The following is a 27,694-nucleotide window of genomic DNA, read 5'->3' on the forward strand; positions in this document are numbered from 1 at the left end:
CTTTTCTTGCTGAGGAAGATTTCTATAAAATTATTTCCTTCAAACTGTACAGAAGTAGGAGCAACAAAAGTTTTCAATGTGTTTCCACTTTTAACAAAACATAGATAAAATTATCATCTAAATAAACTGACTTTTTTCAAGCAAAATAAAAATAAAAACAGCAATTCTTTCCATTATACTAACATAAGAAAATTTATATCTCATAGTTAGACACAGCCAATGAAAAAATGAAGAAATTCCTGAAGTAAGGATGCAATTTACAAATTTTTATGCAGTTGAAATGAACACTGAGACCCTCCTGCCCAACTGCAGTCTTAAATGTATTCAGTTTTGTAAACAGAAACTTAACAACTAAATTGCATTCTGAACAGGATAGCATCTTTAGCTACAGAATTCCAACTTGAAGCAAAGATAACTTGTCAAAATTCTTTGCTTTTAAATATGACTACATATTAATGATTTGTCATATAAAATTTTTCCCCATTTTTTAAATTATGCTCTTGAATATGCTTATTCTCCATAAGCATTTGGAAAGATATACAGCATAAATAAGTAAATTATTTTAAAAGTTTTCCATTAAATATTCAGTGAGATCTTCTTATGAGAAAAAAAAAATCATGCCTAGAAACATTCCCCCACTAGAAGATTTTCTTTTGATGGACTATGAGAGAAGTTTGCCGATTCTTAGTGTGTATTTTTCCAAAGGGATTGCTCTGCATTGTTTCTACACTGGGTTACACACAAATGGGCATTTTCATCATCTTCATTGTCTTATTTTAGGTGTACAGCTCAGCTGTGTTTCATCAAACTGGAAAGCTTATCTTTTCCTCATAGTCAGATGGAGAAGGGTGGAAGTCTTCAAAGGATGGGGAGAGGAAAATAGGAAGGAAGAGAAGTGGTACCTAAATGAAAGGGTCTGAAATGGTCTGAAATGGTTTAATCATTGGTGTTCAACATGGCATCAGCTGCAAATACTCCAAGCAGGAAATACTAAAGTTGAAACACAGATTGAGAGCCAGTGTAACTTTATTATGAGAATAGTGTGATCAACAAAAAGCAGTTCATTAAAACCTGCAAATTTGCAGGTGATTTGCTGAGAAGGTTTCTTTCAAAAGAGATCAGAACATCAAGGAATGATTCACAGAGTAATGACTTCACTTGGTGGCTGACCTACATAACCAGGGATTTGTTTGGTTATAACTTTGTATCTCTTTCAAAATTGACAATTTGTTTTCCCTGATGTAGGCAGAGGTGAACCCAACTGGTTTAGCCTTTCTTTGAATGCAATCTTTCATGAAGTTCATCTGCCATTGTGTTTTGGACTTTGCTTTGGTCTGCTTTTTTGGAATTAGCATATTCAAATAATCTCTGTCAGTTATTGCTGCAAAAAACCAAAAGCCCACAAAACATCCCTTCCACCTCACGCAGCCATTCCCCTTTGATTAGGTAATTAGTTGCTGCACTTCAATTCATGGGTTTTTTTCCTGAAAAATTAGTTTCTTGCTTCACATTATGTAATGGTTTAGGGGATGTGTTTCAGAACCATTTAATTCTCTTTTGCCTAACTCTTAAAGAGAAATTTCCAAAATGAAAATAGTTCGGATTATTTTGTTATTGTACTCTGATGAAGACTTCATTTTCCAAAACAATCAACTCCCTTTTGTTCTACTTACATTCATGGGTCATACTGTCATCTGCTGACAGGAATATGGATGAGTTGTAAAATACAAAAGCTAGAGCAGAAGATAAGAAGTACTCACATTAAAAAAGACTAAAGGCCAAAGAGTCTGCCTCTGTCAAAGGTCTGAAGCTATTTAGGAAAAGAATGCATTAAAACTGTAAGAATACATGTCTTAGCTATCTGCAATGTGAAATTCTTATTAGTAGTTAATAGTCCTTAAAGGATTTTTCTTTCCAAATTCTTCTGTAGGATAAAGCTTTTTGATTTAGATAAACCTGGTAGCAATTTAGGATTCAGTACCAAGTGCATCTTAGGTTACTGAGTACCACACATGGGCTTGAAAAGTAATGTCTTTAGCTCTTTTTAGATTTGTTATCTTTTCTTTGAGTGCCCCTGCCCCATCCTTTCTTATGAGAAGCTGTTAATGATTTATTACTCAAACCTACATGAATTTCCGGAACATACATAAAACTTTTCACCAAGTAGAATTTATATTCATACTTGGGAAAATCTCCCAGGTCCTTCTGAATAATAGTAACTGTTAAGACTACAGATTCAGTGCTGATCAAAACTGCCCTTTTGCCTTATGCTAAATGAAAATCCTACTCACCTCTCTGCTTATGGATGAGGCAGCAATAGTGTGAGAAAGATGAGGTAAAAACAAGTTCAGTAAAATGAAAATACTTTTTTCCCAGTCTTTATGAAAATTCATTAGCATAAATACAGAGTTTTTTCAGCAGTGGTTGCCTTATCTCTAACTGGATGTGCAGTCTTGCATAAGTGAAACAGCAGAGTTTTGTTTGATAACATCTGACCTTAAAAGAGTGGTTGGGGCTTTTATTGATTTTTCTGCCTAGACTGCATTTACAGTTGGGATGATTAATTAATGAATTTCTAGCTTCAGAAAGAGATTATTGCTCCTTAAACTGATTAGCTAGCACATAAGTATTTTATGGCTTTCCAGCAATTAATCTTTACAGCTAAACTGATGTAAGAGTACCTTTTTCACTCTAGCATTTCTAGTTTGTACAGAAAACAGTACAGAAACAGTAGCTGACTGTTACTCATATCAACAAAACAAAACTACAGTTATAACAGAAATGCAATGTAGAGAACGTCATGGGACTTTTGTATAGTTTATTAATAGAAGAACATATTAATGGCAGTGTGAGTTACATATGAACCTCTTTGTCGTATCCTGTACAGATACAACTGTGTGCACATTGTTGTGTAGATAGTATGGTCACTTGCTGCCACAATGGACTCATTTAGACAGTGAAAAAGTACTTAACTGAAGTCAAACAGACAATCTCCTAATGGCTGAGAAAAATTCCATGGATTGCTGGTAGCAACAGATAACAAGACTATTTACAAGAAAAATAAGTTCTTTGGGTCCTGAAAAATAAGAGGAAAAAGGAAAATGGGAGAGAGAAATTGACATTGAAATGTTGCCAGGTTTAGTTTGAGTAATCGTGACTTGATGTGGTGCTGTGTTATATATACAGATTAAATGTACATTACACAACATTGTTTGTAGGAACCATGCTATATAGGATAACATCTCTGCATTTAAGAAAGAACAAAAAATTCTAAAAGGCTGTGCCCTTGGGAAACTGCCTCACACTGACCTAATTACTTTATTAAGCTTGGATTGAATAGTTGATCCCAAAGTAGATAAAGCTGGAAGCAGGAAAACAGAAAATTCTCCCTCTCTCCCTCTGTCTCCCTCTGGGAAGAAATGTCATTAGGATGATGCTTTGTATCATAAAAAACCCCCGCCTTGCTGTGTGTCTCTGTTCAGGAAATTGGCCTAGGTAGTAAATGCATTACTGTGAAGAGCTGCTATAATTCATGGAAAAAAAAGAAATAGCCTTAATCTTCACTTTGGAGAAGGGGCTGCAAACAGGACCTTAGATTTAAATTCCACTGGGAAGAAAGTCACACAATCCTGACTTTTTCTGGTTTTCAAATAATTGTAACACTCCTTTCAGTTGATAGGACCTTCCAGAGAAATGTGGAACATTTTAGGGTAAGGGCTTTCTAGAACCTGAACTGAAATTTTACTGGTAGCTGGAGAGTCCACTGAAGTAACAGCTTGTACATAGCCTTGAAGAAAACTCTCAAATGTGTAGAAAAAATGGACAGTAAAAGAAAAAGAGGCTGGGTCAGTGGCTGAATTTTCAACTATAATCCTCAAGTTGGACAAAGCTACCTTGACTGAATTTTCTCCTTAAGCATGATACTTTCAGAATATACAGGAAAAGAAAAAAATAATTAAGTTCCACAGGTGAAGGCTAAGCTTCAGTTTTGCTTCCAAGTAAAATTAACATTTTGAACACAGGCTGTATTTAGAAAAGTCCGTGGGGTTAAAAGTTTAGGATTTTCAAAATACCTTCAAACTATTGCTGTGCTAGCCAACTTTTTACTGTATTTAATATAGCTAATGAGAACACAACTCAAGGTTAAACAAACTTCAAATCACATTACTTAAATCTCAGATAGAAGTAAAGAGGAATAATACTATGCTTTAATCTTTTTATTCAGCAGTTTGCTTAGGGATCTGCTTAAGAATAACCAGTCACCAGACTCCAGCCTGGCTGGGTGTAATATTGTTGCAAAGGGCTGATGGCTGAAAATGCTCCGGAAAATGTGAGTAAACAACCATGTTAATTCAACTTGTATAACTGCATATTCAGGATCCAGATGCTTGGGAGTGAACTATTAATGGCTGACTTGACTTCTATATTCAATTGTATGTTGAATGTTTCATTCTCTGTACTCTGCTATCCATTTGGACTTGCACAAAAAAATGGGGTAGTTATTCTAACATAATAAATGGAGACAATGAATAACAAACATGCTGTGGTCCAGCTTCCCCACTGTTTTCCAAGAATAGAAATCTCAGAGTAGGACACTTTTCCCTAAATTTCTAATCAGCCACATTTGTGGTTAGTTGACCTGTTTCCATTTGCTGCAATTGATTTTTATAACCCTTGTCCCTGCATAAAAGAAGGAGTAAAGTAAGGAATTTAGCTCAACTGACAAATGAAAAGCTTTCCACTGTGACAAGCATTAATATTTCCTTGAAGTATACCCATTCTTTCCAATGCTATTTCACAAGATAAAGGTAGTGCAAATGACACAAGATTTCAAAAGTCAAAGAACCACCTTAAAATCTATTTTTAAAATATGCCTTGCAAGATTTAGCCCCAAAAAGAACATTTATTTGCACTACTTAAGTACAAAAAGACATCAGCCAACAGACTTTCCAGCACTGTGCAGACATGGAAATTGCAACTGTAACATTTGACTTTTGTAGAAGTGAGCAAGCTAAGGATGATCCTTGTGTAATTACTTTTGTATTCTGTAGGTAGAGAACACCAGAAATAAACAGCTGTGGAAAAGTGGTTGGATTCAGGCTGCAATTGAGTAATTTGGAGTGAAAGTCACTGTACAACTGCTTCCTCTAAAACTTAATGTTCATTTTTTCTGTAAAGTTATTTTTGGAATGAGAAGTTGTCATGATTACATGCTTACAGAAGTTCTCATGCCAGAGGTATGCAGTGGTCATTAGGAGCGCTTCTGTGGGTTTGGGAGCCATCCAGCAGGGACCAATAGGTAACTTACAAAGAGAAAACAGATACATTTGCTGAGTCAATTGAGCACTAAGAATAGCTCTCCCTGCTCTAGTGGCTTATCCCTTGCTTTGCACGTATTGCAGGCTAGGCTTGGTAACATGTAAACACAAATGTCATGACGCATGTATAGAATTATAGCATTTGAGAAGATACCACCATATTGAATTTCTAGTCAAGGAGTAGTGTCCAAATTAATTGGGAATTACTGACAAAAAGGTCATAAATAAGTAGATGGTTGACAGTTTGACTGATCGGACCTGATACATCAGATTACCCAGAAGAAAATCACACATACCCACTGTATTTGCATATAAGTCTGATCATGAGCTCTCTGAGGCAGCAAACTTGTTTTAGTTAGCAAGAAAAGGATGCATAACCTGGGGGAGTTTGGGAGGGCAAGACTAACAATGAATTAATAAATTGTCCTCAAAGAACATCAGACGCAATTGATACAACACAAATAGTGCCATCTCACGTTGTAAGACACACAATACTCACCTTGGTATAAAAATAGTGTACTGGCAGGTTACAAGAAAATCTCAAGAGTATAAATGCAGATCTAAAGAACATTTACTATAGCTCTTACATCTTAGGAGTGTGTTGAACTAAGGCAGATGTTGATGGGGAATAGGACTGTAGTGTCTGAGAGACAAATGTTTAACTATATTCAGCTGATTACTGTTATTACATCATTACTGTTTTCTTTCCAGCTACTACTATGCAGACTGTTGTGAAGAGTTTATTAAACAGTTTTCCAAGTCAGTCCAAATGTATTAGTGTAAATGACTTCATTTTCATTCCATTAGCTTTCTTATGGTTCAAAGCAAAACTTTTTGTTCTGAAAAAAGCAACAGTTCTCAGACTGTCAGAACTTCCATCATGGGCATTTTAAATGAACAGTAGTTCTCAATAATGATTTTTTTTTCTTTCTGAAGGCAGAGGGGACATTGTATAAGCTCTTACACTGTTTTATGCCATCCTGCTTTTTAAAAAATATACTACTGGCAAAAGAGATGTCTTTGACACTCCCACAGTGACTTCATGCATAGCAAAGGTATCAGAATACTATCAGGAGTCAAGCTGGCTCTTTAAGAGATCTTCTGTGTAACCCTGTGTACATCATTTCACCCCACTGATTTTTTTTTCTTCTGGTAAGAGTTTTTTCACAAGTGTATTTAGATTGAAGGTACTGACACAGGAATTGTTTAATCATGAGATCCTAATTTCTACTCAAACTCCAGGAATTACTAACACCATATAGAAATGTCTCTGCACTCAGTACAACTTAGCTGACAAAAAAGGACCACTGGGAAGGGAGATAAATTAGATTTTAATATATTTAGCTTCTCATACTGTATATTTAAAGAACTCTATTATATATAGTGTGCATGTTAACTATCGTTCCGCCATTTTCTAAAGACAGGATAAGGAGGTTGGTACATTGTATAGGTATGACTTTTTCTTTACAGATCTTAACCTTGTAACTTCAGACAAGTGCTGAGGTAGCATGAAATTTTGAGCCGTCCACATTTGGTGGAAAACTACAAAATGTTTTCATAGGTAATAAGATCACAAGAAACTCTTTGGATTATCTAAAATGTATGATGAGTCCCCAGATTTTATTCAATAGTTCTTCCCAACATTATATTGCTGTATCTCTGTTGTTTGTATGAAACTGTATTAAATAAAATATTTAGTGTTTGGAGTATGTAAAAATCCTTTAACAGTCATGCAGTTTTGTCTTAAAGAAAGAAAAGTGTGGCTAATTTATCATATTGTAGGGTAAATGAATCCAGAAATGTAATGATGGTCCACAGGAAACAGGAAAGGCATTATTTTAAATTCAGGCTGGTGTTCTGTGTGTTTCCATTCCTACTTGATGGTGGAACAGCTTTCCTAAAGCACCTAAATGACAATGGAAGTATCTGAGGTATTCTTTGTTCTTACCTATATGCATAATTCCTTCTACTGTGCTGTAGCCTAACTGTCTAATGTACAGTTTTTATCATGTACTGGTACTCATTATTTATTTATCTGTGCTTCTTTAATGTGAAATGCTTCAGCAAAACTCAGACTTCTACATCGTAAATGTACTCAGATAGCTGACTAAAATGGAAGTAATTCTTTCTGTAAAAGTTATGAATTTATGGTTTTTTCTACATGAGTTCAAGTGAAATTACAATCTTGTAATGGGCTTATTGACTATGCCAACATTAGGAAATAGCACAGGTCAGTAGAAGTGGATCTGCTGAGTAATTGATCCCTTTGTGTGGTGATAAGGACCTGATGCCTACATTACATGTCTTGGGATCTTTTATTTCAGGCCATCTCTTGCTTGTTTCCATGGACTGAATGCCCAGCAATGGCTGGACTACATCAGCTCTGCTTCTGGGGCATATTATTGTTTAGTTTCATCCAAAAAGGGTCCAGTTTCAGAAGTCCTGGAAACATTGCTAACCAAAGTACAGCAAGAGGGGACAATCAGGAGACTGGCTTTGATACTCTGAATGAAAAATTACTGTGTAGATGCCACAGTTTTCAGGTACTGAAAAAAAATAACAAACCCCAAAGCAAACCACCCTACTTTTTGAAAACCTGTGGTGGTAACAGAAATGCTGAGAGAATTTCCATAAATCAATTCTCAATAGCTAACAAACAAAATAACCTTTTCTCATATCAGAGAAGGGAGACAGCTTTCTATGTTACTTACTTGTTAGCTTTGAAGAAGACACAAACAAAACATTAAAGCAGACTACCAGCTTTCCCAAAAGGTCATACCTGCCAGCAACATTTCTCAGGGGGATGAGTTTCACAGTAGATCATGAGCAAACTTGTGCTGTAAACATCAAGGTCCCTTCAGATGTTAAAACCAAAAATTGTTGTGGATTTTGTGGAATTATGAACGCCTGATAATAAAATGCATTTTCTGCCTGGCAGGTTAACAATGCATTATGCTAGTGAGTCCCAGTAATGTTGTTCTATTTGTTCTCTCTCTAGTCTACCCCTAAAATTCCAAAGATTTTAAGCTAAGCCCACTCCACCCTGGTCTGCAGGCTGCTTACGTAGGCTACTTGAGAATAGCCATACCACCATTCCCCCATGACTGTGATACATTAAGAAGCAGCATCTGGAAAAGCTTCAAGAAAAATGTAAAAATGAATGGATGGTTTGATGCTGGAGGCCCCTGACAGCACTTAACAAACTTGGTTTCATCCTTTTGCTCTGCCACAGGGTTTCGTGTGGATCCTGGATCCAAAACCTTAAAGATTAAACATTTCTTTCGTCTTCACATTAGAGTTTTCCTCTCTTTTTGAAGAAAAGACCTCACCTACTGTCCTAGTTCAGCAGGAGGGACCAGTTAACACTGTGTGTGGGGTGATCAAAGCTGTGTATTCTACCCCCTCTATTCATTCCCTAAGGACAATGGACCATTAGCAGCAGCTGTCCAGGGAGTCATTATCACCTTCACACCCAGCCTGAGGGGGCGGAGCTGCTAATGGGCCATCCACAGTTCAACAATACCCACTGGCTCCCAGAGTTAATCACCCATTGTGTGAGTCCCCGCCCAGGGGGAGGGACTGGGTGCTCCCTGAGGGTACATAAGTGGTGGGTAAGAAGACTGTGGAAACTTCTTGTTGGATCCAGAGGAGCAGCAGGACCTCGACAGGAGGAGATCACCACTCTCTACCAGACCACAGCCCTCACTTGCACCAACAGGTTTTTCATTTCCTTTTGCTCTGGACTTGGGGGAGCCACAGGGGTCTCAGCACAAGGGCAAACAAATCCCCCTTGGGTTTGTGCCCCAAAAACTGCTGGGTTTTTGTGAGTTGAAAGCAATTTCCCTTTTGTGTCAGTGTAGTTATTGTAATATTATTTTTAAATTTTAGCTCTGACTTATGATTTCTCTCGTGGTGAGCTCATTTCCCCTGTTGGTTTGCCTTTAAACCAGCACACCTACATTATCCATCTCTGTTAGAAATAGGAAAGAATAAAAGACACCCTGCAAAATGCATTTTAAAGGACTACTTAGTATCGCCACTGTTTAATTCCTTTGTATCTTTATAACTTATGTTTGATATTGTTCATTTTCAGGGGAGATTTTAAGCTGTCTCTCTAATAGCTCTTCATTTTAGAAATTTTATTAATTTTTTTCAGAGAACCAGAGGTGCAGTTTGCTCATTTGGATTCTCTACAGCTCTGCAGTGCTGCACAAAATGGTGGTTAAGTCATCAGATGACATTTACAGCTCCTTGAGGAAATTCTCTTTCATAGGGCCAGTAAGGGCAACAAGGAGGAAGAATGGAAAAGATATACTGAGTCGTCAAAAATTTTAGAGACATGCAGAATATAAACCCATGAAAGGAAGAGATGTATCAGTTGAACTACCCCTTTCTGAGCTAAGATTGGTGGTTTCACCTTGACCAGCAGATAAATAGTTATTTTATACAAAGACTGTCTTCTTGTTAGGCTCAGAAAATTAGTGTTTTGTTTATTTGTCCATCCAAAATTCTCATAAGATGTTACTTTTTTCAGCTGTATTGGGTTGCTCAAAGACATATGGACAATCAACCTTTTTCTTAGTGTTTCAAGGATATGTGCAGTTTGCTAGGCATTTGGTGAAAGAACCTATGGAAAAATGTTATTATAAAGCTAGAGAAGTGGCTCTTCTAGCCTGAGTGGCTATCAAATATTTGGTTTTCCTGGGATATTTCAAGTAGGATAAAAAATAGTACTAGATTTGAAGAAGTGTTAGCATCTTCTAAGGAGCTTTAGTCAGAATAAAAACAATACTACTAAATTCTAGCAGTGTAAAAGACAAATGCAATAGAAATAAAATGGCCTTCTAATGTGGTTGGAACAGAAGAAAAAGTCCTTGCCTCCCAGCAGGTTCTGAGGCTGACACATACCTCAAAAATGTACAAAATCTTTCTCTCGGAGATACAACGAAACAAACACTTAGCCTTCAGCCAACACCTCTACCTCAAAGCCTACTGTCTCCAAGGCAGGATTTTGCGAGCTTTGGTGAAAGATCCTTTTTTTCTCTACTTCTCTGTTCTCCAACTGAGAAGCTTCTTTTCTGCATACACAGTTTTGTAAAATAACATTAAGCAACATCTTTCCACCTAGATCATCTGAATGGGTATTAAACTTGGGTTTTTACTTGTGGAAGCACAGCCTTAGCTCTCACTTTCAGCTACCTTCAAAAGAAGGATGTAAAAGCAGCATCTCTGGCGAATGATAAACCCAGAATAGCTACATTTTTTTTTATTCCAGTACATCTAAAACAGATCTTGTCAAAATTTAGTTCCTGTTTAAATCACTTTTTTGAGTGTGCTCTGAGCCTTATAGTAGTTCTTCTTTCAGTTACTGAGGAAGGGCCATGTTCAGCACAGCCCTGGAGAGACATCCATAATGTATTGTTATAACCATGACTACAGCTTCTGTAAAATATGCACACTTAAACATATTCTGTCCCTACTATTCACTATTTTATGGCACATTACTAGAAAATAAAGCAGCAATACTTTCAAATTTCAGTGGAGGAAAGGTAAAAAAAGAGATGTCAAATGTCGCATCCTACAAGATCCTTGAATTTCAGATTTTTTTTTCTGGAGGTGTTCTAGAAGGAAAAAGAAGACATTTTTATCATATGCCCAAATGTAAATGCTGGACTATATTTCATATATCATAGGCCTGTTATCTATCTAGGAAAAAGTAGCAAAACACTTAACAGGCAGTGAAAACTCTGTGATTACAACTGTTTCCACTATTTGAGAAAAAAACCTGCAAATCCAGGATCCATACAACCTCACAGCTTTCAGATCTGTGCTTAAATTTAACTGATGTGACAATTTCTGCAGATTTCATTCACTAGTGCCAACACCATTTCCACAGGCTTTGGTATCTGAACAGATAACTGGCAGGCAGTATTTGCAGGTACCTATAGTGTAGCGTGCCCCTTCTCAAAAATACCTTTGCATTTTGACAGCTGCATGTTGCAGTAAAACTTAAAATACCACAATACCAAAGCATATGGGCCTTCCGACCTTAAGCAGGACCATCTTTGGCAACACAAACCAAAGTGTTGTCCATCGTGTACTGGTAGCTCTAGCTAAACCCATAGGCTTCATACACTATAGGTATTTTTCTTTTTTTTTTTTTATAATATTTTTTTATCTAGAAACATCCAAATATTTTGGAGACATTTGAGGAAGATTATCTATTTTTGATACCTCAGGTACAACTGTCTGCTAGTCTTACTGTTTGCTTACAAACTGGTTTTAACTCCTGTTTCCCCCAGAAACCTTGAGATCTTGATGGAATGCTGAATTTGATGGCAGTTGCCAAAGCCGAGAAATCGACTAGCCTCATGCAGTCTGATTAAGCATATCACTTTTTTTAAATTTATGTAGAAAAATCCACTTCATGATATAAATGCTCTGTCAGAGTATCTTGGATACAATTTTGATTGCTGAGATGCTAGGACCAGGGATATGTTTTAGCCAAATACAATCATCATGCTACATCTTCACAGTGCTTAAATGAACACTGTGCAAAAGCAACTTGAAACACAAATCATATCAGGTATATCTAGGAGTACCTGTAGATTAGATTTTGAATTTTCAAGGACATCTAAAGAAAACAGCTGCAAAAGCAAGGACATCTGTGAGGTAGATTAGCTGGCTTAGCATGGGGTGCCTAAACACAAACCTTTCTAACATCCGTACCAGCCATCTGTCACTCAGTCATTCTAGGCCTGCTACTGACTGTCACACATAAAACGGGACGATAGCCAGCTCTGTTTAATTGTGCCTTATATCATAAACCTTCTGGTCCAATCTTTTCCCATCTTTGCTGGTGCTTCATAACACACCACCCCTGTATGTGTGGTGTGAGCATATACCAGTCAGCTCTGCAGAGGAAGTACCTGGCTACCACTGTATATGGATACACCCAGCTCACCCAGAGTGCCTCAGGACATGTCCGTGGAATCTCACTGTTAACAGGGATGGTCTTCATTAGTGCTAACTAACTTGTAAGTTTGTTCAGCAGCAAATATGAACCTTCTGAGTTTAACCTGCCACACATGGTTCTTGGCAAATAAGTCATGCCAGGATTGCTGTAGAACCTACATTCATTCCTATGTGGTCCTCTCTCAATGCTGGTGACTGTGACTACAACAAATTAAGTCTGTCTTGACAAGACACATATTAACCCAAAAAGAAGATAAACATTGCTTGAAATCACCCCAAACCAGCTTCAACCACTCATGGAAAATACAAAATTGAATTTATACAAATGCAGCAACTAGTTTCTATTTTCTTTTTAAAGACTGCTTTTGCTTCCTATACACTGCTGCATGAGTCCAGTTTGAACTTCCTTTGCAATCTGTTTGACTGATGTTGATATCAGTTATACCAGTGCCATTACACTAGTAAAGACTGGCAATAGGAAAGTATTAAGCTGATAAAATAGTTTATATTAATACACCGAAGAAAAGTTAAATTGCAGTGAATATAAATGTAACCCACTGGTTCGTCTAGTTACCTTGTACTGAACACAATCTTTGTTTACTTGTGGCAACTTTGAGTTCTTTTTAGCTGATTGGGATCTCAAAAAAATTGCAATGCAATTGAGCGTGCATGTGTATTATTTAATAAGGATTTAGAACAGTATCACAGAAAGCCATTAGCAATTAGCAAAGCATTAGCAAGAGAGTACAAGACAAATATATTTAGATCTTGTAAGCTTGAAAACAGAGGGGGAAAAGGCCTTCGTCTGTGTACAACCTGAGTTGCCATATGCCTGTTCCTGATTTGAGAGTAAGCCAAGGAACTGCCTATGTAGGACTGACACGAAAGTGCAGTGTGCTTCCCAAAGCCATGGGTTTTGATGACAGCTTAATATAAACTTGCATACCATCTGCACTTAGAGGGAAATAAGATGCAGAAAGATTTTACCAACTTATAAATTTCTGGAAAACCGATCTGTATCTTCAAGGTAAAAGCCTTAATTGAATCTTACAATAATAAGGACTTGGAGTTATTACTTAATTTTTATAAGTCAGTTAAGACAAACCTGTAATCAAAATTAATATGCAGTGTCATATGAACCTTCTTCAATTCAGGGATGTAGAAGCAACATCTCAGGACTATCATCTGTTACAGTATTATTAAATTTTTGGAAAACACCTTGAGAAGCAGAAGTGGAGGTATTTCAGAGAAGGAGAGATGCTTCAGAAGGCTGCAGAAAGAACAGTATTTTCTGCCAATCACTTTTGCAGATCTGCTCAGCCCTGCTGCACACTTCTTTTGCAGGCTGCAGGACAGAATAAGTCATGCAGCCTCCCCTTTGACAATTCCCCCCTCACACACTGCCCTTCCCTCACCCAGAGACACCAGGGATCCCACTTGTAGACAGCTAGTCCTCTCCAGCACTTTAGTGGACAGGAAAAGGAGAGCCTTTCAGTGGGGGAGGCTGTCAGAAGGTGAGATTGGCCCCGAAGTACTGAGCAATGTGAGAGTCCCATTGTTGCTCTGAGTCAGGGGCAGTGGAGGCCGATGCATTGCAGCCTCTTGGGACTAAGATCAGAGCTGTTCTGAAGCACCTGGGTAACATGGAGAGGTAGTATCAGTGAATACCCATGTGAAAAAATTATGGTTGAATTGCAACTTTAATTTTTCCCTTTTTAATATCCCAATGCTGACATACTGTCAAATATAAAGTATTCTTACTTTATTTTGCTCCTCCTCCATTCATTATAGGCAAAAAAAAAAGGATAAATGTTTGTGGGTTTTGTTAAAGACTGAAACACCAGCTGAGCATGACAGGAGACATCAGACTTCACTTCTGTCCTCAGAAACAGAAAAATATCTCTGATGGATGGCACCACAATTCTCCTTAAGAGGTGCCATTATAAGTCTACCCTAAAGCCTCATGGATACAATAAGACTGCTGATTAGACCTTTGAAAGACACTGAAAGAACTTTTATTGCATATGAAGATTAAATAAGATGTTCTTTGTCAATTTTTTTCTATATAAATGGACTGGATGAAAGACAGGAAGTTTCTCTAGTCTTGTATTTTCCCAGAGTACATTAGAGAAGAGTTAGCTCTGAATTTCCACTTTAAATGTCCCTTGGAATGCATAGCTAATTTCCTGCAGACATGATTCTTAGGCTGCAGACATGATGCTTAGTGTTGCAGTAAATCTCTCAAAAATCTGTCCAAATAATTTTCACGCATAGAATTTTTAACTTCCTTTTCAGTTTTTGCATTCTCTTTTTGAATACAGGCATCAAGGTAAATTCAGAGTGAGGAATATTTATAGTTGTTCTACAAGATAATCTCCCATAACTTTTTATACAGACTTTATGGAGAATATTACTCAAAGTAAAATGCAGTGAATAGAATGTAGAAGACTCCCATAGCAGCACTTGGCAGTAATGAATGTATGAGAAAAAGTAGAAGGGCTTACATACTAGACAAATGCTAGATGGCCAGAAGACCAGGATGACTGTGGTCCTAGACATGTCTATTTTCTCCTGTAAAACCAAAATGTAACAGAGATATAGTATGGAAGTCTGATGAGCCATCTACACAGCTTTACAGTGTGAATCCCATGACACTATTCCTGAAAAATATTATGGTCAGTCCAATTGGGGTGAAACTGTAATGAAAGGAGAATCAGACACCATAATGGGGTTACGTTCTCTGATGCACTCTTTTCATTTCTCCCCAGTGTTCAGAATTGTTGCCTTAGTGCATATCTCTTCCTATTTGTCTTTCGGTATCCAAATCCCTTCATAGTTGCTCTGGCTTGTCCTTTTATTGTAAGATTTGGTGAAGAACAGTTCCACATTTTACCTGCTCTCTTCACAATTGTGTAAACTTCTGTCATAACCCACTCCAACCTTACGCTTTGCAGGGTGGAATCCCAGCAGGCCTAGTCCCTCTGCAGAAGGCAGCTGCTTTATCCCTGAAGTGTTTTAAGTTGAAGTCATCACCTTTGACTTCACTGTCCCTGAGTATTGAAGACTAGAGCTGCGCATAATAATCAAAAAAATGTGTGAGCAATTGTGTACAATGGCAAAATTACTTCTCCAGTTCATGTCATTACTCAACATCTAGGTTTTTTTTGACTGCCATTGTAAATGAAACAGAGATTGCTAAAGATTTTAAGCACTTACACACAGAACTTTTTCCAGTAACACCCTCCATGTCTTTCTCACTGAAGCCCTCAGATTTTTAATTGGCTTTTATTTTGGGATAAGTTTGATTTCCTCTTTAATTATGGCACACATTTTACCTGGCCTTGTATAGAAACATATTCCTACTACAAGCAGAGGTCCAACAGAAAAGAAAGAAAGAGAAAGAAAAAGGGAAGGTTGGAAAATATTTAGACTGGTAGCATATTTCTTGCAACACATGCTCTCTTTAAACAGAGTTTATGCAGATGTCGTTGTGAAATATCTAATGGCAACATATTTATTTCTGAGTTCATAGTTCATTACCTAGAAGACAAATACACTTCATATAAAAAGGAGTTAAAAAATTAGCAGTTGATCTTGCAGGAATATTTAACTTCTTTTATTTTCATTTAAGTTAAGTTGTTGTTTACAGTAAATCTGTATTATTTTTTGCACATCAAAACCCATTTCTTTTTATTTTGCTAATGATAACTCTCATAATAAATAGGATTGAAATATGCAAATATGAAAAAATAGGAATTTATTAGAAAAACAAAAGTTACCCCATTGTTTGTAATGATAAACTAGCCTTTTTTAAGCTTTCCAATTCTTTTTTAAGCATTCCAAAGATTCAAGGTATTGTAACATAGAATAAGGCCTCCTTGGTTGTTCTATAAATGTGAATATTTTGATAACACATGTAAGTTTTCTTCCCACACATACATTTGCTTTTTAAACTTTTATTTCACATTATTAACTAGTAGATATGAAGCAGTTTCTTAAAGCTCCTGTGAAAGAAGTTTATTTCAGAATGATGTCTAGTCACATATTCACAGCTCGGAGACTCTCAGTGCTTGACCTTAATGAAAATGGTTAGTGGCACACTCCACGCACCTTTAAAAATATGTCCATGATGTATTGTTATAACCATACTATTCAGAATTTGGTGTTTAATGGACTCTTCATATGACACCCTACTTGCAAAGCTGTTAGTCTTTTGGATGGGTTTAAACTGCTGAAATATAAGGCTCAATATATCTGTTGTTGCTCTGTGGTATGGATGTAGTAAACATCCAACATAGCCAGCTGTTACACCTTTGTTCAACAACTAATAATTGTTTCATTTATGGAAAGCCATATATATATATTATACTTTCATGTAGGCATTTGCTGAACTGGGTCTCACTGGGGTGTGAGTTATCAAAACCAGAAAAAACCCTACTTTTATTAATCATCTCTAGTTGATCAGATCAGAAGGTGAGAAAAGCTTTTCCCATAGATTAAATTAGAAACTGGTAGAGGTTTTAATGGTTGGTTGTGAGTTGTTTTATCATTTATTATTTTTTCCATTCTGACAGTGTCATTTACATGTAATGATGGTGATATGAGAGTGTCAGTGACAAAATTTATTCCAGTTGTATTTGACTTCAGAGGAAAATTTGGGAATCTCCTATATACCATCTCAGCTATTCAAGAGGTCAATTCATTGCTGCTCAGGTAACAAAGTACTTTCTCAACAGCCTCTAGGTACTAAAAAAGTAACTTGAAGTCACAACTGGGTGCTTAAATTCATCAGGAAGTAGCAATTCCGTACAGATAGGACCTGGACTGAAGTGCACAGACATGGAGAGCTTCTACATCTTGCAGAATTTTCCCAGTTCCATTCAAAGCTGCAGCTTATTGCCTGATCCTAAATTTTTCTAATCTTTATTGGAACCATTTTACACTGTTCTGCCTTTCACCTGGGATGCTCCCCAAATGGGCTGTTGCACACCAGATACTTCTGCATGCTGCTTTACAATGTTTTGAGAACTCTGCATTCCCTGTCCAGGCAGGATTACTCTTACAAAACAGCAAATTGCAGTATCAAATGTTAGAGATGAGGCAGTTATGTGAAAACAAAATGTGGTCCTCATGTGGCCTCACATCAATTCTGTAATATTTCCTACTATAAGCTTATGCCTGAAATGATAATAAACTCAACATAGCCATAGGGATGTATGATGCACAAGTGGAACTTGTAAGTACTGAACAGAAAAAATATGCCATTTGATGGCATGTACTCTGTGGAAGCTGATAACAATCTATGTGATGCACTGATAATGTGGTCCCTCTACAAAACATGTGACAAACTTGATAGCCATTTACCTTGCCATATTTTTTTAAATCCCTGCTTTGGCATATACAAACATGAAATATTCTCTATAAAGTAAAAATAATGGGCAAAAGTACTCTTAAGAGCAAAGAGGCAGGAACTTTGCCCTTTATTGGTGACCTTTAAAGACAGGACTGTTAAGTGATTCTGAAAGAGCAGCACTCAGGCATTGTCAGTGATCCTCTCTCTTAAATGTCACTTGATGTAAAAAAATCACAGTATATTTCCAGGTTTATAGCATAAAGCTATCTGTAGTACTATGTTCAGGTTAATATGCTGTTACAGAAATACGACACCATATTACATTTCTTAAGTACACATCTGATTCCAGAAACCTCTATATATGCCAATTCTGAGGCATTACCTTCTATACGCATCCACTTAAAACAAATGCTTCTGTCTTGGATGGTTTAAAGATTACTCATTTTTTTGCTTGAATAAAAATGTTGATTTGATTCTCAGATGGTCATTTTTTAGCAACTGGTTTTAGATTTGATATTAGAGCTATATATTCTTTATGTTAATAGTCTAAATATTCAGCAGGACCTCCCAGGTGAGTGAGAAAGTGCCAGCTGGATTTATGTGCTAACTGCTCTGCTAAAATGACAATGATTTGCTTTCTCACATAAATAAACCCAACAAGTCAGTACTCTGTGTCCCCAAATACTTCAGAAGCAGACCTAGGGTTGTGTGGATTTACTTTTTTCACTTAGGACCTTCCCTGTAAAAATGCATTTCAACCAAAGAATTGCCAATAAGCTCTTTAATATTTATTATTCTCAGGTTGGATATGTGATTAAATCTGCAACTAATGCTTATCCCATTTAGGTTAGATTAGCAATGCACTTATACAATTATTCGTACAGTTTTCCTTTTGTGCTTTGACTCACAGACCAAACAGGGTTCAGAGTGCATGAGCTGAACTGCTTATGATGAGGCTAAATTAGAGTATGATGCAGGTGCACAGGAAGTGCAGTCTGGCTGTAGCATGAGTACTGCACAGGGAGCCACATTTTCATTTCTTTTCACAAATTTCCCAGAAAGTACAGAGCTGTGCCATATTCTGGGCACTTTAGCTTTCTCTGGGATCATCCAAGTCATATGTAAAAGTCACTGTGGAAATATGCCCAATAGTACCCAGTGATGGAGATATAGGATAGATGAAGTGACTTTTTCCCATCTTTGAGTAGCAGGGGAAGAAAATGAAACACCTCTATCCATCTTTGGTTCTGCAAGTGTCAAGACCACAAATCCTTTAGACTTGAAGCTGTAATGACTGAAAAAATTTCAGACTCATTGGTGAAAGGTAGAGAAATCCGTTTTGTTTTGCAGGAATAACAGCAGGGTCCCTGCTTTAGCTAAAGAGAAATCCTTTTCTTTGTAAAAATTTTTGGCTTGCTTTTGTTTTAAGGGAGTAAGTAGCCCCTAGAGTAAAAGATGTGATAGGAGACTAAAATTGGATCCCCAATTGCAGACAGCTGTTAAATAAGTCACAAGTGAAATGACTTTGGCATTGTTAATTCTTGAAAACAGATACAAACTGAACCTTCAACATGCCTGACTTCAGCACCTAATTTTTCACTCCATCTCTGTTTTCTGTGAGTTCTTGAACAGAACAAGTTCAATTCTAAATTTATAGTCTCCTGCCAAAAATTGATTGAAAAAATATGACTTACAAATAATCTCTCTAGGTATATTTTTAACAGTAGAAACTTCTTTAAAGTAGAGTAACTAATATAACGTAAATTACGTTTTAAGATAATTTCTTTGAATAGTTTAGAAAACTAACATCTTCATAATCTGCAGAAATTATTTTCTCCTAAATTACTTGTTGTCTGTCACTCTTATTAGATATATTTTGGTGCATTCTGAGCTGCAAAAATTCAGATTTTAGAACCATACAAGATAAAATACAAGTCCTTGTAAAGAACATTATAATTTAGTCTACATAGATTTTGTTTTTAACTCAGGTATCTTGAATTGCATCTGGAACACAGACTGAGAGCAGACCACTACCACCATTGGCAATGACTTCTTATTTGGGTTTTCATCTTTCCTTTGTCTTCCTCTTTGCTCTTGCTGACCATGAATACTTCAACTGTGTGTGAGGTTGAGTAGCTCCTTTCCTTTCCAAGTCCATCCTGACCAAATCCTTTCAGTGTGCATCTGAGATATCTCTGTTCTACTCATTACTCTAACCCAGGTGCCCACTGGAAAAATTGCTTGTTCCCAGGCTGTGAAATGAGGACAGTAACCCTTCGTGCACATGCAGACAGTAAAGGCATGCAAGAGAGTTGCCTTCTCAAACTTCAATTCCCTTACCCAACACAGTGCTCAGGCTCAGCTGTAGTCACCAGTGGGAGCAGATAATCCACACTGCAGAAGTCAAGATCCAGTGAATCAAGTCTTTGGAAGGCCAAATATATTCCCAAACCACAAAAAGTATGGATTTTACTGTTGTAAAAGAGGTGGGGTTTAGGGCAGTGGCACAAATTCAACCAGTGAAACAGCAGTGCTGTCTTCTGAGGAAGTGCCTTTCAGAACAAGTATTCCTGTGAATAACACCTTTGACAGTGATTTTACAAAAGAAGACAGATGTGGCCAGATGCCTTTTCTGAGTGAAACCCACTGAGGAGCTGGAAGCCTTATCTGCTTCAGTTGTGCCCACATGACTCCTTCTTGTCAATGAATCCTTTTCCCTTATCAAACTTGTTTCGTCTTTCAGGGGATTTGACCTTTCTGAATTATACACAGAGCACTTGTGTAACAGCCCTTATATCAGTGTGTTTACCATCTGTTCTCTCTTTCTGAATGCAGACATGTGTTACTGTTTATCCACTATGTGTCACCAGTTTACTACAACAAATTCAGTCAAGTGGAAATCAGGTCAAGGTGAAATTTATTTCAGGCACTTTTGTTCCATTTCGTTTTACAGTTTGCCACATGCTAATCATTTGAATTCTGAACAAGGATCAAAAAACCAAATCAAATTATGTCCTGGCTTCTGACTGACATTTTCAATGGTTTCATTCACCTTTTGGAAAACCTCATCCTATACTTGGCTTCACTGGAAAATGTCGCTGCTGGAAATTTTAGCAGATTGTTGGAGAATATGGAGGGTGAAAGCTGAACTTTAAATGCAAAGCTAAAAAAAAGAACTATATTCTTTGTCTTTTAATGCTACATAGAGGAGAGAGAAGTTGTACATTTCCCTTCTTTTCTTCATGTGTACTGAGTGCAATAAAGACAATGCAAAATCCTGCAAAAAATGTCTGTACCAACTGTGTAAGAACTTGCCACCATCCTAAACATAATGCAAATTTTCATCTGATTCCCTGAAAATCAGTCTGCTTTTTGCCTTTGTGTTATTGAACAATAAAATGTTATTAAATAGAATTATTATTAATTATAATTCTGTGAGAATGGGGCATAAAGATGGGTTCAGAAGAGAGATGTCTTCAGAGGACATGGAAGAGAGGATGCCCATTACCCCGACTGCTGGCCTCCATGACTGCTACCAGTGGGATGATGTGTGGTGGGTGTACTCAGCCCTTTAGCCCTCAGAGACTATCCCAGGACATATACTTGGATTGTGAAAATTTGCCTTAGCTATGGAAATTTCATGAACTGCTTTCCGCAGAAAAAGCAATTTTGCAGACCTCGAGGTACATACCAGAGCTATTACCACTGTACTTGTGCAAAGAATCCCTTCCTCTTTACATAAACATAAATTACTTGTTTCTGTAGACCCCTGGGAAAATTTAAATCTAGACAAGCTTTGATACATAGAAAACTTAGTCAGTGAACAAAGTTTCTACTTAAAACATGGATTTCTTTCACATGATAATATTTCTCAGTATTAGCTTTTCTGCAGAAGTCCATTCTTATCAAGTTAAAAAAGGACTCTCACAAGACGTTTTATTTGCCCCCACAGGGAGGCATTTTCAGTTCACTTATTACAATTTCAGATGTATTTCATGACAATTCATTAACAATCATCTTCTAGTCAGCAAGTCAAAGATCTTTTAGCAGATAAAAGTAAATGGCACGAACTGAAATAAGAGCAAATAGATTCCTGAGACACCAAAAGAGCTGGACACTCTTCTCTCCTTTTCTTCCTCTATTCTCCATTAACAGACTGATCTATGATAAAACTGAGGAGGATCCATTTGTTTGAGTAAATATATTGTCACAGGTAAGGTCAGTGTAGAAAGCCAACTGTGGATAAACTTAGTGGGACAATAAGTAAATTAATTGGAAATATGGGTTAATAATGTTTATTAATATAGCATAAAGACTCCCAGTTTTGTTGGTTTGCACAAATGTTGAATACTTTCATAGAGCTGTGTCCTGTTGCTTCTAGATATGGTCCATGATACAGATCATAGGTTGCTATGTTATGAGAAACTGATAAAAAAGCACATGTAAATAAACATCACAACAAGCTAGAGTTATTTTACTTGTGACTAAATATTTATATTCCAGTAATCTGGAAAAGAATCAGCTAGCATGGAGTTCTACTGAGCTAAGTAATGTAAAAAAATACAAAGGAACTCTTGGTTCTGACCCATAGGAACATGTGATCTATCTTTATATGATTGTAATCCCACTGAGGGAGTGGAGGGTGAATGCTGCAATGGGGTGTTCATGGTAATTCCATTTCAAAAACTCTGTAGAAGTTTTGAAGTCAGCTGCTAATCTCACAGGATTCACTGTGCTGTCAACGGAGATGAGGTCTCCCATGGGATGATGCAGAACAAGAGCCTATACCTCCTCTCGATTTCAAGGTGAGACCAACTAGATTTCAAGGTACTTGTCTTCCATGTGAACACAGATCTACTGTCAAAGAGCCTCAAAAAGAAATTTAGGTGATGCTCCAGCCAACAGAGTTTTGCTACAAATTCCAAGAATTTCTTCTGCTCCATCCTGCATTTGTATATTCCAGCATGTGATCTGACCTCCAGAGAAATGTCACCTGTCACAGTACTGTTTACTACCTGTAGGTTGAAGATTTAAATATTTATTTCCTATCTCTAGGCTTCATTCAACTTCTACTAGGTGACTTTTCTCTTAGCTGGAGAGAAGTGGGTAGCAAACGCATTGAACATATTTTTAAATAATATGGTGGTTTGATCTGGCTGGACACCTGTTGCCCACCAAGCTGCTCTATCACTTCACTCCTCATTAGGATAGGGTAGGAAGAAAGTAAGATGGAAGAGAACTCATAGGTCAGGCTAAAGGCAGTTTGATAAAAGAAAGACCTCACATTCAAAAGCAAAGAAAACCAGAAGATATATTCTTTATTTCCTACCAGCAGGCAATCTTCAGCCATTCCCTGGGAAGCAGAGCTTCAGTACATGGAGCAATTGCTCTGGAAGATAAATGTCATAATAAAATGCCCCCCCCCCCTTCTCCTTTCTCTTAGCTTCTATTGCTAAGCAGACATCATGTTGGTATGGAACATCCCTTTGATCAGTTTGGGTTAGATGTCCTGGATAAGTTGCCTCCAATGATCGTACCCAACACCTGCCTACTGGTGCAGGGGCAATGTTGGAGGGACAGTGTCGATGCTGTGTGAGCTCTTCTCAACAGCCTGGTATGTTATCAACACCTTTCTAGCCACCAATTCAAAGTACAGCACAGTGAGGGCTGCGATGGGGAAAGCTAACTCCACCTCAGTCAAACCCAATACAATTAATTATTATATTAGTTAAATAATGTTTGATGAAGAGTTGTGTTTTTATAACCAGACATTACCTGATTGTATTTAGGAGTCTCTACAGAGCACTGAAATTCTTGTAGAGTGAAGCAATTCTTCTAGTCAGAATACAAAAATGGCTCTAAGCCACCACCAAGAAGTTCAGAGCAACTGCAACAGCTGGAATTGATTCCTCCTAACTTCCCTGAACACAGTGCACTGCAGTATGGGTGTTTAGCTCACAGTTATGTTAGGTTTTTGAGTCAGGAACATGGCACTCCTCAAGGCTCTAGTTTTATAGTAGAGAAACATAAAACATACATAAATCGGAGGACAGCAAAAGATGTATTTCTGCCTTTATCTTATCTGAGTTGGATTCCTAGACTGCCTTCACACATGGAATAAACCTGTAAAATGAAAGAGGGCTATTAAATGTTTGACCTTGGTATACTGGCACCAGTCTCACAGCTCAGTACAAAGGTTCACTTCCCCCTCCTGCACCCTGCTCTGCATGACTGAGATCAGCCTCCATCAACTCTGATCATGACTACGATAAATCTCAGCCCTGTCCCATTCTCACCAGTCCCACAATTTAGCATCTACCAGGTACCAAACAGAAGTGCTATTTGCAGAGGTGCCTTCCTTTGTAATATTCAAGCCTTATATTTGTGGTACTGTGAGTAACATTCAGTTCCCTCATGAAATCCACTAAGGATTTACAAATTAGTAAATATTTATCTTATGAATATTTGTTAAAAATAACACAAAACATAAACAACTCTCTTAAATTTTCGACATAGCTGCAAAACCTTCTGCATCTCTACCAAATGTCTACTTGATTTTTGCACGATTGGTACAATTAGAACTTAACAAAAGCACTCGTGGCTCAACTCTGGAAAAGCTAATACTGATGCTTTTTGAATATGAAGAAAACTCAGCCACTTTGCACTATAAGCATGATAATTAAAAAAAGTCCCAAAAGAATGATTGTATAAAATTGCATGGTTTCTTCCACAGTAGGAGTCCTTCAGTTGGGCTTATACAAAACAGTCCACTGTATGAAAAATATTTGATTTTTTTAAACAATAAAATGTTAAAATTTTCTATTCCATTGAAAATATTGAAAAATGTCTCTGTTGTTACATCCAGGGCAATGCCAGTAAAGCTAAAAACTAGTAGAGCTCAAGAAACAAATTTCTTATCGTAAGAAAGATAATTAATTATTTGTGCAATATTTTAAAATATGGTATAGAATTATCTTATACAAAACTTGTCATTTATAAGATGGTTTACAGTAGTTCAGTGGCTTTCAGCAAGATTTTCAGCATTGGCTATTTTACTGCATACACTCTGATCTATTAAAATGTTTTTCCATTACTCTTTTTGCAGAAAATTCTTCTCTGTAATATAAACCAAATCAGACTCTGTGAAACACGAGGGAAATACCTAATGGAATTTAATTTGTTTCTGAAAAGTAATCTTATTCTGTAAAATTGTTTCATCACCCTGTTGCCCACTTTTCACCTAACACTGTTGGAATTCTAAGTTTATCATTCCCCATCTTTTCCTTCTTTTACCTTCAATGCCACCTCATATCACATTTCTGCATGACAGAAAAAAATTGCAATTACTAGAGGAAAAAAAATGTTCTACTCTGATGACCTATATACCTCAATCACAGTTGTCTCACCTTCATTCCGAGTTTTTTTCTCCTTTGGTGAGATATCCCATCAAGTGAATCTTTTCCTTTTTCCTTTTCCTTTGTGCAATCAATCCAAAGAATGGGGTTTCATTTTTCCCCTCTTCAAAGTGCGAAGGCATTTGTTGCAAATCCTTAGTTGTGACCCTGGAACAAGAGTAGAACACACCTCATTGAGACCTTCCCATAAGCACAGTTATTGAGTTGGGTCTCTGCACCAGGCTTGAACAAATGTTGGTCAAAGCCAAAAGGTTGCTATCATGTGCTTCTGTGACCATCAGCTCTGGTGGTTTGTAGCTCAGAAGGAATGCAGCAGAGACTATGCTCCTCAATTGGGTCATGTAGTTTACCAGCATGAAACTCGTATCCTCACCCAAATTCAGACTGCCTATCTAAGTCCAGACCAGTGCTTGGAGCAGATAATTCACCTGCAGGATATCACATAACTCTCAGGAGAGATTCTACCTGAGATTCTAGACACTGTACAACTGTCCTGGCACGTAGCACTGGAGCCATTCCCATGGCAGGGCCAGAGCTCTCCTGTTTATACCACCCTTGGAAGTCCCCACACATCTGCACTGCATGCCATGTGCCCCCACAAAAGTGTCCGAGTTTCTGCATCTGCACTAGAAGAGAAGAACATAAAGACTGAAGAACTATCATGCCATGGTAGTGAGAGACCAAAGGATAGGTGAGGTAACATACACACTGTTATACAGTACTGTTTTTGCAAAATAGAGACATGGAAGTGCTCAATAAAATTCCTTATTGAAAAAAACCCCATGAGTGAGTGTAAGTATACTTTATTTCAACAACAGCTCTGCACATTTTTTAATTATTTTAACAGAACATTCTGTTCTGTATATTTCAGAAAAACTTCATCCTACTTAGAAAAGAGAAGAGGAGAAGTAAGAAAAACTGAAAACTTCAAAAAGACCATTGGTAAGTCCATCAAAAAATATAAACATAATAAAAAAGCTGTACATCCATATAGAAAAAGGCTAACATAATGAAAATGTCTGTAACTATGGAGATAATACACTTTGAAGCAACCTGCCTATAAAAAAGTTTCACTTACTGGATTACTGCAAGTATTTAATAACTTGTAGTATTGCCAAAGCTCAGACTAAACTATACATATTTTCCCTGTCAAAAACTATTCTGCTGTACAATGTCAAGCCACCAGAAGTGGGTTTTATTGCATCCGTATGAGAAAACCTAACCACATTTCATTTTTCTAGAGTAACAGTTTTCATTTTGTTAGCATGCTATGAATGTACTCAGAGATCAAAAGTCTGTTATTTCAAACAAAATGTTAGAATGGCTCAAATGAAAAAAAAACATTCATTTGTTTAGCTGTGAAGACAATGAGCAATCTAGTCTTGCAATTGTAGTTAATACAGACTAATGACATAGCAAATGAACTTATAAAATATAGGTGTATTTGTAAAGACTTGGTTGTAATATGTCCGTCAATAATAATCCTTCAACTTTCAGGATGTCCCAAAGTCACTAAAGTATTATGACAAATTGATCACAGAACAATATAATCTGCAAATTTTCTTGCTTAAATGTGATAGCATCATCGGCTTATATAGTCATGTGTTGTGATCTAGGGATGGTATTCCCAAATTCAGTGCCCCCACTGGGACACTCCCAAACCACACGCTGCCCTCTCAGTCCTCACTGCTTCCGGCTGTAGTGGGATGGAGTTAAGAATGGGAAGCACAAAAGGTGAAAACAGGAGCTGAGATAAAAATTATTAATTGGAAATAGCAATGAGATAAAATGAACAGTAACAACAAAATATTAATAACAAAAGTATACAAAAAAGAGGGCAACTCATATGCAAAAGTTCTCACTGTGGACACCAAGACAATGAATAATGGCAGATGGCTTTCCCCAGCCTGACATGTTTTTTTTGACAGAAGCCATACCCTTCTTCTCAGAAGCCAAAAAGCCCCTTCCCCCCTGAGTGGGATAGCATAACCTGTGGGTCCTGGCCACACACCCTCAGCCATGCCCCCTCCCAGCTACTGCAAAAAATTAACCCTGTCCTGGCCAAAACCAGCACATCAGATCACCTGATTTTCAGAAGGCATAAATAGAGTTTGCACGTCCAGAACATGAGCTATGAAGAGCTCCTTTTTGACATTATACCTGACTTTTAGCCTTTTATATAGGAACTTATTAGGATGCCTTTGAAACTGTTTCTCACCTCCTGTTGCATTTGCTAGTATAGTTAAAAATAAAGACTTGTAATAATGCAATCAAGAAAATTAGAAAACCGATGTAATTTAAAACTTTTCTTGAGAGATCCTGATTAAATTCAGAAGAAGCCTTCTGAAAATATGATCTGTTGTTCAGCAAGCTGTTCAAGTTATACAATCCTCTCACTTGCTACTATGGTCCAGTATTACTCTTTTCACTTAAGGACAGTATATACTTGCACCAATGTTAGAAAGAATTAGTTTCCACTTGTGTGTTCATAATTCCACACTGAAAAAACTGTGTGTTGACCTGGGGAGAAAAAGATCTTCAGTCCTGATCTTGACTACTTTTTGTTACTATTCATTTTTTCCACAATTGTTCGACAAATGTCTGCACAGTCTTTGCAGATTTATTTTGCTATT

General features: G+C 37.2%; 1 long non-coding RNA gene across 1 annotated transcript in view; it reads left to right on the forward strand.

Moving 5' to 3' along the window:
- LOC139674478 (uncharacterized) overlaps nucleotides 1-27,694 on the forward strand; it is a 95,646-nt gene that overhangs the window by 26,416 nt on the left and 41,536 nt on the right. Inside the window, exons 2-3 of the long non-coding RNA XR_011698300.1 lie at nucleotides 4,226-4,330; nucleotides 25,933-26,003. This is a non-coding gene — a long non-coding RNA (uncharacterized lncRNA). The remainder of the gene's footprint in view (nucleotides 1-4,225; nucleotides 4,331-25,932; nucleotides 26,004-27,694) is intronic.

Source organism: Pithys albifrons, chromosome 7, assembly GCF_047495875.1.
Source record: "Pithys albifrons albifrons isolate INPA30051 chromosome 7, PitAlb_v1, whole genome shotgun sequence".
Classification (NCBI taxonomy): Eukaryota; Metazoa; Chordata; class Aves; order Passeriformes; family Thamnophilidae; genus Pithys; species Pithys albifrons.